This window comes from Protopterus annectens, chromosome 4.part0, assembly GCF_019279795.1.
Source record: "Protopterus annectens isolate FY-2018-M chromosome 4.part0, PAN1.0, whole genome shotgun sequence".
Lineage (NCBI taxonomy): Eukaryota > Metazoa > Chordata > Ceratodontiformes > Protopteridae > Protopterus > Protopterus annectens.
The window spans coordinates 950,621,778-950,635,673 of record NC_056733.1 but is presented as its reverse complement, the minus strand read 5'-3'; the positions used below and the strand labels follow the sequence as shown (position 1 = coordinate 950,635,673).

Sequence of the window (13,896 nt, the reverse complement as noted above, 5' to 3'; positions counted from 1 at the left end):
AGAAAACTCAAATCCTCCAGAGGGCCCTTACTCTCCATATGAGGATTCTGACGCAGAAGACTCCATTCCTTCTGCCTCTCCTCCTGAGGAATTTTCTTTTGGGGAAACTTTGCATGCTATGAGGGAACAATTTCAATGGCAGGGCCAGGATTTTTCAGATTCTCGGAAACGGCTCAGGACCTTTTTGCATTTGCCACAGCATAGGCCTTTAGCCATTCCTCCAGTACTAACAGTTGTGGATGATGCATTCAATGATGCTTGTACTGCCCCTGACTCTCTACCTCCGGCCCCTGCTAAGCCCGACAGATACTACAGGGTCCCGGACACACATTATCACCTGTATAAGGCTCCTATTGCAGATCCTGAAACTATTTCTCAAGGCCCCAAAGCTGTAGCAACTGCCAAAACCCCTCCCTCTGAAAGAGAATCTAGAGCATTAGAGAGATGGGGTAAAAGTTTATACTTCTGCTACTCTTTCGCTAGGGCTTTAAACTGTCAATTCCACATGATTCAGTATCAGGAATTTTGTTAGATCAGTTAAATAAAAAACTATCCTCTCCTGAACCTATAGACCGTAAGTCCCTTCAGGATTTGGTACACAACACTCAGCAGGTCAGTAATCATTCCTTAAAATGCGGCTATGATGCACTGGAGGCTTCCTTTAGATCAGCTATGACTGGTACAGTGATCAGAAGGCATGCATGGTTAAAAGAGCAATCCTTACCAGACCATGTAAAGTCAAAGCTCCTAGATGCTCCCATGGACAAACTCAGTTTGTTTGGCTCCCCTGCACAGCAAGTGTTAAAGAAGGTGGAGGAAAAAGCAAAATCTGTCCAAACAGTCAAGGACTTCTTACAGTTCCAGCCTCCTAGGTTTAGTAGAAATTGGCCTTCGAAGAATTGGTCCTTTCCAGACACCAGAGCACAGAGAGGCAGAAATAGGCGCTCAAGAGGCAGAGGTCAATCCAGAGGTGCCTACAGGGGACGTCAGTGGCAGCCTAACAACCAGAGAAGTACTGCCGCAGATCCAGCTACTACCACCTCCACAGGACAGTCACAGTGACTTGGCTCTGATGCCGCCTACCAGGGAACAACTGGAAGCACCCTTATGCGGAAAACTAGCCTTATTCTCAGTAAACTGGCATCACATTACAGGAGACAAATGGATTTTACAGACAATAGACAAAGGTTACAGGTTTCACTTCCATACTCTACCAAGGAAGAGAGGAATGCCAAACCTACCACCAAACCAAAAGACAAACGCTCTAGGACAAATCAACCACTTACTAAGGATGAGAGCTATAGAAAAGGTACCGGCTATGGAACAAGGACAAGGATTTTATTCCAGACTTTTCCTGGTGCCAAGAAAAGAAAACCAATGGAGGCCTATTCTCGACCTGTCCGCTCTCAACACATATCTCATTGTTCCAAAATTCAAAATGCTGACCCTACAGCACCTTCTTCCCATGCTGGGCAAGGAGGCTTGGCTGGTGACTCTAGATCTCAAGGAGGCATACCTGCACGTCCCTATTCGACCAGATTGCAGAAGATACCTCAGATTTCTTGCAGGATCAGAGCATTATCAATTCTCAGCATTGCCCTTTGGCTTATCTACTGCGCCCAGAGTATTCACGAAATGCCTGGCATCAGTAATTGCTCATTGCAGGCTTCAGGGAATTCAAATTTATCCATACCTGGACGACTGCCTGCTACAAGCGGACAACAAGATCAAATTAACAAAAGATTTGGAAAAAGTTATTCACCTACTACAGGCCTTGCGATACACAGTCAACATAAAAAAGTCAAGGCTGGTACCATCCCAAAGGATTACATTCTTGGGTGCAGAACTGGACACATCAAATCAAATGGCATTTCTCACAGCAGAAAAGCAAAAGCAACTACCACTCTATTTCAAGGCATTAACAACGCAGAACCAGCTTACAGCAAGGAAAATCCTGCAAGCCCTGGGTTACATGGCATCCTGTATAATATTGATCCCACATGCCAGACTGCAAATGAGGAAGTTGCAATGGTACCCAAGGAATTTATGGTCTCAGCACAAGCACAGCCTAGAAACCCAAATTCCAATAATTCCATGCCTGAAGCAAGAATTCCTGTGGTGGGCTCAGGCCTGTCAGTTGAACAAAGGACTGCCTTTCCACAGCCCTCACCCAAGCCAGACTATCACCACGGACGCCTCAGACCTCGGTTGGGGGGCACACATGGCAGACAAGTGTATACAAGGCCTATGGACACAGGATCAACTGAACCTACACATAAATCAAAAAGAGATGCTGGCAGTGAAACAGGCAATTCAGACATTCAGACAGTTTCTTCAACAGGGTCATTTGCTGATAAGGACGGACAACACCACAGTTATGTGGTATATCAACAAGCAGGGAGGCACACATTCATATCCTGTATGCCGGATGGCAATGGACCTGTGGAATGTGGCCCTGAACCTCAACATTCAGCTCCAGGCCTTATTTGTGCCAGGAAAAGAAAATATATTAGCAGACACATTAAGCAGAACTACCACGGATGCCCACGAATGGATGCTGCATCCGGACATCTTCAAAACCATTACAGAGAAATGGGGGCTACCAGAAATAGACCTGTTCGCATCCCCACACAACCACCAATTGAGAAAATTCTGCACAAGGACATACCACCCACTTGCTTGGAAGGTGGACTCCCTATCCTTCAGTTGGGAAAACCTAACAGCATATGCATTCCCACCTCTACCTTTGATGCACAAAGTGCTACTGAAGATCAAAGAAGAGCACCCAAGGATCATACTGATAGCTCCAGACTGGCTGAGGCAGCATTGGTACCCGCTTCTGAGAAGTATGTCTCGGACACGCTCATGGCCTCTACCTCTAGTTCCTCTGCTGCTAACACAGAACAACTTCAAGATCCTGCACTCAAACTTGAAAACACTGCAGCTAGCTGCTTGGAATCTTACATGAGACAAAATAACCCAGAACTATCTCAGAGGGTTAAAGACATTATCCTGGAGGCTCGCAGACCCTCCACAAGGAAGACTTATTCAGCAAAATGGAAAAGATACCTCATTTGGAGTGCAACAAAAGGAGAAAATGTATCTTTGGCAAACATAGCTAACATCCTGGAATATTTAGCAGAACTTTTCCAAAATGGCCTGTCTTACTCCTCCATCAAGATTCATGCATCAGCAATTTCAGCAGAATACAACATGGATCCTCCAGTCTTCTCTCATCCTCTACTCAGGCAGTTTCTGAGAGGAATTAAAAATGTAAAGCCTCCAAGGAAGCCACCTCTACCTACATGGGACCTGAACTTTGTGCTGGAAAAGTTAACTCTTCCCCCTTTTGAACCAGCAGCAACAGCAGAATTACAGTTCTTATCTTGGAAAACTGCTTTCCTGCTTGCAATCACTTCAGCAAGAAGGGTTTCTGAATTACAGGCATTAATGGCAGTACAGCCCTTCCTTATCTTCCATCAGGATAGAGTGTCCTTGAGAACTAACCCTACTTTTATGCCAAAGGTGGTCTCCAGGGTATCATTGAACCAAGCTATCCACCTACCAACATTCTTCCCCAACCCACAGAACAGGGGGGAAAGACTACTGCACACCTTGGATGTACACAGACAATTGCGCTACTATCTGGACAGAACCAAGAGCAATAGAAAAACTGACCAGCTTCTGGTAGCATATGCAGTAGGAATGGAAGGAAAAGCAATTTCAAAACAGACAATCTCAAAATGGATAGGAAATTGCATTAGATTTTGTTACTCCTTTTATGGGAAGACAACTCCAGAAAACATCAGACCTCACTCCACTAGGGCTACAGCCACTACTACAGCTTTCTTACGAGGAGTGGCTACCAAAGACATTTTAGAGGCTGCTACTTGGAGCTCCGTGCATACATTTGCCAAGCATTATAATCTGCCTTTATACTCCAGATCCCGAGCAGGTTTTGCCACTGCTGTTTTGCAAGGGATCTTAACTACACCATAATCTTCTTAGTGCCTCCTCCCCCAGTTTGGCTATGGTATTCTACCCATATGTTAGGACTGCAGATGCATCCTTGAAGGACATAGTACAGTTTTGTACCTACCATAAATGTAGATGTCCGAGAGGAATGCATCTGCAGTCAGGATTACCCACCCTCCTTCCCCTCTGTGGTACTCCTAGGGTATTTGCCCATCTTGTAGCTAGCTGGGGAATCTATTATGGTGTATTTGTTTGTATATATGTACATACATGTTTATTTGTTGTTTGCTCTCTACTATTTGGAATCATTTGCATTTATCCAAATTTAACCTTCCTAGAGGGCACCTGGCATCTGGGGCAAGAAACACTGAGGAAAATGGCGTCGGCTGATGCCTTTATACCCAATCGACAGTAGCGTCGGGTGAAGTGCGACATCAGCCGAGGCCAGACCCAGACTGGAATCCGGCCGACCGAAGGGCTGCCTGAGGCAGGACAACCCATTTGTTAGGACTGCAGATGCATTCCTCTCGGACATCTACATTTATGGTAGGTACAAAACTGTACTTTTCATGGCATCCTGCATTCTACTAATTCCATATGAAAAACTGCATATGAGGAAACTACAGTGGTATCTAAAAAGTGTTTGGACTCAGCATTGTCACAGCCTAGAGACGATCATAACCTTGATTCCCTGCTTACAACAGGAGTTTCGATGGTGGTCCCAGGCCTGTCACCACAACAAGGGGCAGCCTTTCACCTTACCTACAGCCAGGCAGACAATAACGGATGCATTGGATTATGCCTGGGGAGCACATATGGCAGGAAAATGTATTCAGGGCACATGGCCCAAGGAGCAAGTCCATCTCCACATCAATCAAAAAGAGATGCTAGCTGTACAGAATGCTCTGACAGCCTTCAAGGACCTAATACATCCAGGACAACTACTAATAAAGACGGACAATACCACAGTTATGTGGTACATAAACACGCAAGGGGGCACACATTCCTACCCCCTATGCAGACAAGCTATGACTTTGTGGAACACAGCACTGACCTACCAGGTACATCTGCAAGCACAATTCCTGCCAGGAACAAAAAATACACTGCCAGACGAACTAAGCAGAAATCTCATGGATCCTCACGAATTGAAGCTAAATCCACAAGTGTTCAACATGATAACAAGGAAATGGGGATGCCCAGACATAGATCTTTTTGCCTCATCTCACAATTGTCAAATACAGAAATTTTGCACAAGGACTTATCACTCTCAAGCATGGAAAGTGGATGCTCTATCATTCAGCTGGAAAAACCTGACAGCCTATGCCTTCCCTCCGATGCCTCTTCTCACCAAGGTGCTTCTAAAAGTCAGACAAGAGAGGCCAAAAATGATACTGATTGCACCAGAGTGGCCATGCCAGCACTGGTACCCAATCCTAAAAACTTTGTCCCAAGGCCCACCTTGGCCTATACCTCATCTTCTGACACAGCAAAACAATCAGATTCTGCACAGTCAACTCAGAACCTTAAACCTGGCAGCATGGCAGATAATGTAGCCACTCAGACTGCACCTCTTCTATAAAGCTGTTATCTATGTAATTTTGGAAGCCAGGAGGCCCAGCAGTAGGAAATCTTATGAAGAAAAATGGAAGAGATTTTGTGCTTGGAACCAGGCACAAGGGCTCGACCCACTGGTCCCTAATATACCTCAGATTTTGCAATACCTGACTGAGATGTTGGACAAAGGCCTATCTTTTTCATCTATTAAAATCCATGCCTCTGCCATTTCAGCTCATTACAATACGGATCCTCCTATTTTTTTCACATCCTCTACTATGACAACACCTCAGAGGGGCAAAGAATGTAAGACCCCCTAGGACAGCACCAGTACCTACTTGGGACCTCAACTTTGTTTTAGAAAAACTAACACTGCCTCCATTTGAACCAGCCAGCACAGCTGATCTAAAATTCTTGTCATGGAAAACTGTTCTGCTCCTAGCAATAACCTCAGCAAGAAGAGTCTCAGAGTTGCAGGCATTGATGGCTGTGGAACCTTTCCTCATTTTTCATCAGGACACTGTTTCTCTTAGGACAAACCCAACATTCATGCCAAACGTGGTCTCCAGTGTGGCCTTAAACCAAACCATTCCTTTAAATACTTTCTACCCAAATCCCCAGAATAAAGGGGAAAGACTTCTGTACGCTTTGGATATACACATGCAGCTACGATTTTATTTGGACAAAACAAAAGCTTTCAGAAAACCTGAGCAACTGTGTGTAGCTTATGCTGCAGGATCACAAGGAAAGCCTATTACAAAGCAGACAATCTCCAAATGGATAGGACACTGCATCCGCTTCTGCTATGCACAACATGGCAAATCTGTGCCTAAGGGCATTAGGCCTCATTCCACCAGAGCAGCAGCCACTTCAGCAGATTTCCTCAGAGGAGTACCAACCAAAGACATATTAGAAGCTGCAACCTGGAGCTCAGTGCACACTTTTACCAAGCACTACCACCTACCTCTCTACTCCAAATCCAGAGCAAGCTTTGCCACTGCAGTTCTGCAGGGCTTGTTAGCCTCGCCAAATCCAATCTAGACCCAGCCACCCAACCTCAACTTTGGAATTCTACCCAAGTGTAATGACTGCAACAGTGAAACACGATGAACAGTTGTGTACCTACCATAAATGTAGATGTTCGAGTGTATTCACTGTTGCAGTCCAGGTTGCCCTCCCTCTATCCCCCTCTTTGCTGGGACTATTCTGTACTTCTCAACTCTATACAACCTATGTGTTGTATTTGCTTGTAGATGAAGGAAATGTTTATAGTATTATATGCTTGTTTGTTTGGCATATTTTTATCTTTTCAGCCTTCCTATCTGGGGGCACCTGACATTTGGGGCAAGAAAAACTGAAGAAAATGGTGTCTGTTGCAACTTTTATACCCTGGCGACAACAACCGGCGGACCACCAAGACTTTGGAACTCTGGCCTGCCAGCAGGATAACCCGAGTGTAATGACTGCAACAGTGAATACACTCGAACACCTACATTTGTGGTAGGTACACAACTGTACTTTTCATATGCTAAAATATCAGCAATACTTAATGTCTGCTAAAACAGAAAATGCTGACAAATTCTGAATGTCATGAAAACAAGGAAATGCAGGATTTATTGCATGCAGCTGAACAAGTGGGAAAGCATACTTTGCAGTATGGTTTTGATTCACTAGAGGCCTCTTTCAGGGCCGCTTTTACAGGCTCTGTCGTTCGAAGGCATGCTTGGTTAAAGGAACATAATCTGCCTGATCATGTTAAGCAAAATTATTAGATGCTCCATTACAGCATGATACTTTGTTTGGTGTTAAGGCAGAAGAGGTATTAAAGAAAATGGAGGATAAAGCAAAATCTATGCAGACAGTAAAGGCTTCATCAGGAGCTGGCCTTCTAAGAATTGGTCCTTTCCAGTGTCAGACAGACCACAGAGAGGCGGATACAGATGCCCTAGAGGCAGATCTTTGCCCCAAGGCTCATACAGGCCTAAACAATGGGGTACTTCTACCTCCAAAAGCAGAGAAGACAAATCACAACCATATAGGAAACAGTCCCAATGACTTCCCACTGCCAATGCCAAGCACTTATCTTTTGGCAGCACCCTTAGGGGGAAAGCTAGCACTTTCTTCACAAAATTGGCACATGATCACCCAGGACAAATGAGTATCGAATATGGTTTCTCAGGGCTACAGGTTCCACTTTCACATCCTTCCAAAGGCAAAAGGTATGCCAGACCTGCCACACAATCAATGGGCAGAGGCACAGAAGCAAATTTCATCTCTCTTGGACATGAGGGCTATGCAGCGAGTACCGCAGCAAGAGCAGGGACAACATTTTACTCAAGGCTTTTCTTGGTACCCAGAAAGGACAAAGCATGCAGACCAATACTGGACCTGTATATTCTAAATACTTTTCTGGACATTCCAAAATTCAAAATGTTAACACTGCAGCAACTTCTGCCCATGCTGGGCAAGAAGGCTTGGCTCATAGCTTTGGACCTCATAGAGGCATACCTGCATGTCCCAATCAGACAGTCTTGTAGAAGATACCTCATATTCATAGCTGGCTCAATGCATTACCAATTCTTTGCACTGCCCTTTGGCTTATCTACTGCACCCAGGGTCTTCACAAAATGCCTGGCACCAGTAATTGCATTTTGCAGACAAAGGAATACAAATATATCCCTACTTGAACGACTGCCTTATTCAAGCAGAGAGCAAGGACATTCTACTAAAGCATCTGGCGTTTGTAAAAAGAATACTAATTTGCCTAGGGTACACAGTAAACGAAAATAAATCAAAAACTAGCACCCTCTCAAGAGGTAATATTCCTAGGTGCAAGCTTAAATACAACTGCCCAGGTGGCTTATCTCACGCCCGACAAACAAAGGCAACTGACTTCTTCCTTCGAAAAGATGGCAACAAAAACCCAGTTACCTGCAAGAAAAATTCTGCAGGCTTTGGGCTTCATGGCATCCTGCATTCTGCTAATTCCATATGCAAGACTGCATATGAGAAAGCTACAATGGTATCTAAAAAGTGTTTGGACTCAACATTGCCACAGCCTGGAAACATTAATTACCTTCATTCCCTGCCTGCAGCAGGACTTTCAATGGTGGGCACTGGCCTGTCACCACAACAAGGGACAGCCATTCACTTTACCCAGAGCCAGGCAGACATTAACAACAGATGCATTGGATTATGCCTGGGGGGCACACATGGCAGGAAAATGTATTCGGGGCACGTTGCCCGCAAGCCAAATGCATCTTCATATCAACCAAAAAGAGATGCTAGCTGTACAGAATGCCCTGACAGCCTTCAAGGATCTATTCCATCCAGGACAACTGTTGCTAAAGACGGACAGTACTACAGTCATGTGGTACATAAGCAAGGGGGCACAGATTCCTACCCCCTCTGCAGGCAAGCCATGACTTTGTGGAACACAACATTGACTTATCAAGTGCATCTGCAAGCACAATTCCTGCCAAGAAAGACAAATACTCTGACAGATGAACTAAGCAGAATCCTCATGGACCTTCACGAGTGGAAACTAGATCCACAAGTCTTCAGCATGATAACAAGGAAATGGGGATGCCCAGACATAGATCTATTTGCCTCCCCTCACAACTGCCAACTACAGAGATTCTGCACAAGGACTTATCACAAACAAGCATGGAAGGTGGATGCTCTATCATTTAGCTGGAAAACCCTTACAGTATATGCCTTTCCTCCACTGCCTCTCCTCCCCAAGGTACTCCTAAAGGTTAGACAAGAGAAGCCAAAAATGATACTGATTGCCCCAGACTGGCCACGCCAGCACTGGTACCCAATCCTTAAGAGCTTGTCTCAAGGCCCAGCCTGGACTTTACCTCAAATTCCTCATCATCTAACCCAAAAAAAATCAGATCCTGCACAGCCAACTCAGAACCTTAAATCTGGCTGCATGGCAAGTAATATAACCACTCAGAACACACATCTCTCTAAAGCAGTTATGGATGTTATTTTGGAAGCCAGGAGGCCCAGCATCAGAAAATCTTATGCAGAAAAATAGAAGAGATTCTGTGCTTTGAATCCAGCACAAGGAATTGACCCGCTTGTTCCACATTTTCCTCAGATTTTACAATACCTAACTGAGATGCTGGACAAAGGCCTATCCTTCTCATCAATTAAGATCCATGCCTCTGCCATTTCAGCTCATTACAATACGGAACCGCCTATTTTTTCACATCCACTGCTAAGACAGTACCTCAGAGGGGCCAAAAACATAAGACCCCCAAGGAGAGCATCGATACCTACATGGGACCTCAATTTTGTCTTGGAAAAGCTCACATTGCCTCCTTTTGAGCCAGCCAATACAGCCGAGATAAAATTCTTATCATGGAAAACAGTTCTGCTCCTAGCAATAACTTCAGCAAGAAGAGTCTGAGTTACAGGCATTAATGGCTGTGGGGACCTTCATTTTCCATCTGGACAGGGTTTCTCTAAGGACAAACCCGACATTTATGCCAAAGGTAGTATCCAGTGTGGCTCTTAATCAAACCATTCATTTGCCTACTTTTTATCCAAATCCCCAGAACAAAGGGGAAAGACTTCTGCATTCTTTGGACATACACAGACAGCTACGCTTTTACTTGGACAAAACTAAAGCTTTCAGAAAGTCTGAGCAACTTTTAGTGGCATATGCTGCAGGACCACAAGGAAAGGCCATCTCAAAGCAGACTATTTCAAAATGGATAGGAGACTGCATTCGTTTCTGCTATTCACAACCTGGCAGATCAGTGCCTAAGGGCATTAGGCCACATTCGACCAGGGCAGCAGCCACCTCAGCAGCCTTCCTCAGAGGAGTATCCACCAAGGATATTTTGGAGGCTGCATCTTGTACTTCAGTGCGCACTTTTACCAAGCACTACCACTTACCTCTTTACTCTAAATCCAGAGCAAGCTTTGCCACTGCAGTTCTGCAGGGCCTCATAGCCACTCCTAATTCTATTTAGACCTAGCTGCCCAACCTCAGCTTTGGGATTCAACCCAAGTGTAATGACCAACAGTGAAACACGATGAACATAGTACAGTTGTGTACCTACCATAAATGTAGATGTTCGAGTGTATTCACTGTTGCAGTCCAGGTTACCCACCATCCCCCTTTTCTTTGTTGGGAATTATCTGTACTTCTCTCTTCTATACAACCTATATGGTGTATTTGCTTGTAGATGAAGGTAATGTTTATTTTAGTGCATGCATTTTATAAGCAATGTTTTTAGCCTACCTGACATCTGGGGCAAGAAAAACTAAAGAAAATGGTGTCGGCTGCATCTTGTATACCCCTGGAGCACTGATGTCAGGGAAGAGGCGACAGCAACCGATGCCAGACCAGGACTTTGGAGTTCAGGCTGACTGCAGGTAGCCTGCCAGCAGGATAACCCAAGTGTAATGACTGCAACAGTGAATACACACTCGAACATCTACATTTATGGTAGGTACACAACTGTACTTTAAGACACTTGTTATAAGTGTGCTGCAGTGTGGTAAGGAGAGTGCGCCCATCTCCAGAGGGCCATTGCTTTTGCTTTGAAAGGTGCATCATTTAACAAAGGTAGGTTTATTGAATTTTTTGGTTTGGGTAGGTCTATCCTCCGTAACAGCAGAGCAAGGACCGATAGGTGCAAGTCTGCTAAAGGCGTAAAACTTTCCAAGGCTGTTTTGACCTCTCCCCATCTCATAATTCAATAAAGTAGTCCTTTCCAGTTCTGCCTTGCCATGCAGTAGCAGTGAGCACTTCAAAAGCAGCCCTAGGCTACATTTTCAGTCTAAGTAATAAACTAGTGTGAGGAGAGGTCTTTTCTACGTAATTCACCAGATCGTGTTGTCGCCTCACAGCAGGACGTTCTGTGGTTTGATCCTAGACTGGGGTGCCTTCTGTGCGGAGTCTGCATGTCCTCCCTGTGGGCGTGTGGGTTTCCTCCGGTTTCCTCCCACATCCCAAAGACATGCTGTAGGTGGATTGGAGACAATAAATTGGCCCTAGGTGTGAGTGCATGCATGTGTGTGCCTTCTGTGGAAGGTTGGGCGCTGGGCAACTTGACACTGTACAACTCGACTGCCAATCTTGAGCGGATAGGTGATCAGCTGTGGTGACCCCTAACTGGTAAAAAGCCAGAAGAAGAATTTCTTCAGCTCCAAAGGAGCCACAGTGAATGGCAAAATTTCACTCGGGTTGTTTGATGCTTTGATCACTTTAAAACCTCCTCAGGCTGTTTCTTTTCCAGATCCTTCTTGGTCATCTTCTCCCCTTAAAAAACCCAGGGAACAAGATTCCACTGAGTAGGAGGTGGATTCAGATGAGGAATCCCTTGCCTGCTCCTCTCGTATTCCCTCCCGTTTAGATTATGGGGTCTGAGGAAGAGGAATCTGCTAGTCCTGATATTCCTTTTGAGGAAATTTCTTTTGGGAACACAATCTCTAGAATGATGGAGGTTTTTTAAATGGGATTGTGCTCAGGTTTCTGAGGTGCAGAAAAGGTATGAGCTCCTGCCGATGGATTCTCCCAGGCCTTCTGCTGTCTCTCCTGTTCCGGCTGCCTTGTTGGATACCTTTTGTAATGCTTCTAAGGTTTCTGACTCCCAGCGCCTGCCCCCAAGAAACCTGATAGGTTTTATAAGGTGCTTGTGGACTGAAAATTTCTTTAAAAGTGCCCTTTTCCTCACTCCTCAGTGGTCTGTGGCTTCTGGCAAGCCATCTCAATTGCTACCTTTTCCTAAGTCATTGCCTTCTGATAAAGTAGCTGAACCATGAAAGGGTTGGAGGAAAAAGATTTATACCTCTGCTTTAGCTTTTAGGGCAGTCAGTTACCAGACCTTTATGTCCAGGTACATATTTGCACTTCTTTCCCAGGCCTGTCAGGTAATTTCTGATGATCTAGACTCTGAGGGGAAGACTTCTGCTCTTTCCTTGTGAGGAACTTCTTCCCAGGTGGCTTGTCATTTCATCAAGTGTAGTTGTGATGCAGCAAATGGTTCCTCTAGGGTTGCTGCTTTTCAGTCTTTGAGATGTTCTTGGTTTCACCTTCAACCTTTGCCTTGATAATATTGAGGCTAAGTTGATGGATGCTCCGCTGGATAATAAGCACTTGATTGGCAAAGCTGCTGCTGATTTTTTTTAAGTCTCTTAATGATAAGGGCAGTGTTTTACAGAAACTTAAACATGTTTTTGTTTCTTCTGTACCTGAGTTTCAAAGAAATTACACCAATAATCCAGCCTTTGTTCATAGGCAAATTTCTATCCCCCCCCCCCCCAAGGGCAAGAAGGTGGGCAGCAGGCTTCTTCTGCTAAAGCTACTCAGATTTCTGTGCCCCAGAAATCTCCTTTTCCTGATAAACTAGATACTGTCTGGCTAGCCTATTCTTCCCAACCACATTCATCTTTCTGTCTCCCTCCTCTCTTTGGTTAAAGATTACTCAGGATTCCTGGGTTCTGTCCGATGTCCGATAAACAAACATCAGAATACGCTGAAACACACCCGTTTAATAGCAAAGCTTTCAGGTACAAACCCTTTATCAATACTCATACAGGTTACAAATAAAATCAAACATTTAAATAGAAGCCAACAAAGCACATGACCAGCAGCCAAAGATCATGTGATGAAAATTTGTGTTTAAAAAATATGTATTTAAAAAATATATACATAAACTTTAAAATACAATTATTTCAGTACTGAATGTTGTAATTTCACTAATATAGGCTTTAGTGTGACCGCAACATTCAAACCAGGCATCTTGTCAGCTGAAAGTCTTAAAATCCATTCAAATTCTTTTAAATCTAATAAATTGTTACTGTCGCCCCCCTCATGGATACACACACTCTATCAATAACGCGAAATCTAAACTTGTGTTGACTGCCACATAAGGATATATGCCTGTATAAGGCATTCCTGTCATTCCCTCTCCATATCTCAGACTTATGCTCAATGATATGGTCTTTTAATCTTCTCGTAGTCTTACCTACGTAAAAACATTGGCAAAACGTGCATGTAGCCAAATATATCACATTAGTTGAAATGCATGTTGCCATGAGATTAAACTTGTATATAATCCCACTTACCGGATGCTTAAAGTCTAAGCTATTTTCTTGATCTATTATATCAGGGCAGCAACTGCAGTTGAGACATTTTAAAGTTCCATACGTATTAATATTATTCACTTCAGTTGAATTTTTAAAATCCTTGTAACCAAGCTTACATTTAAAATTTGCCATGTTTTTATAAGAAAAAAGTGGTCCGTCACCAATAATGGATTTAATTTCACTGGATGCCAATAAAACAACCCAATTTTTCTTTATAATGTTCCTTACAAACCTAGTCATACAACTAAAAGTAGT

General features: G+C 44.1%; 1 protein-coding gene across 1 annotated transcript in view; it reads left to right on the top strand.

Annotated features, from left to right (window-relative positions):
- Positions 1–13,896, top strand: part of LOC122799695 (ankyrin repeat and KH domain-containing protein 1-like) — a gene marked incomplete in the record, with an annotated part of 3,928,199 nt that overhangs the window by 3,200,686 nt on the left and 713,617 nt on the right.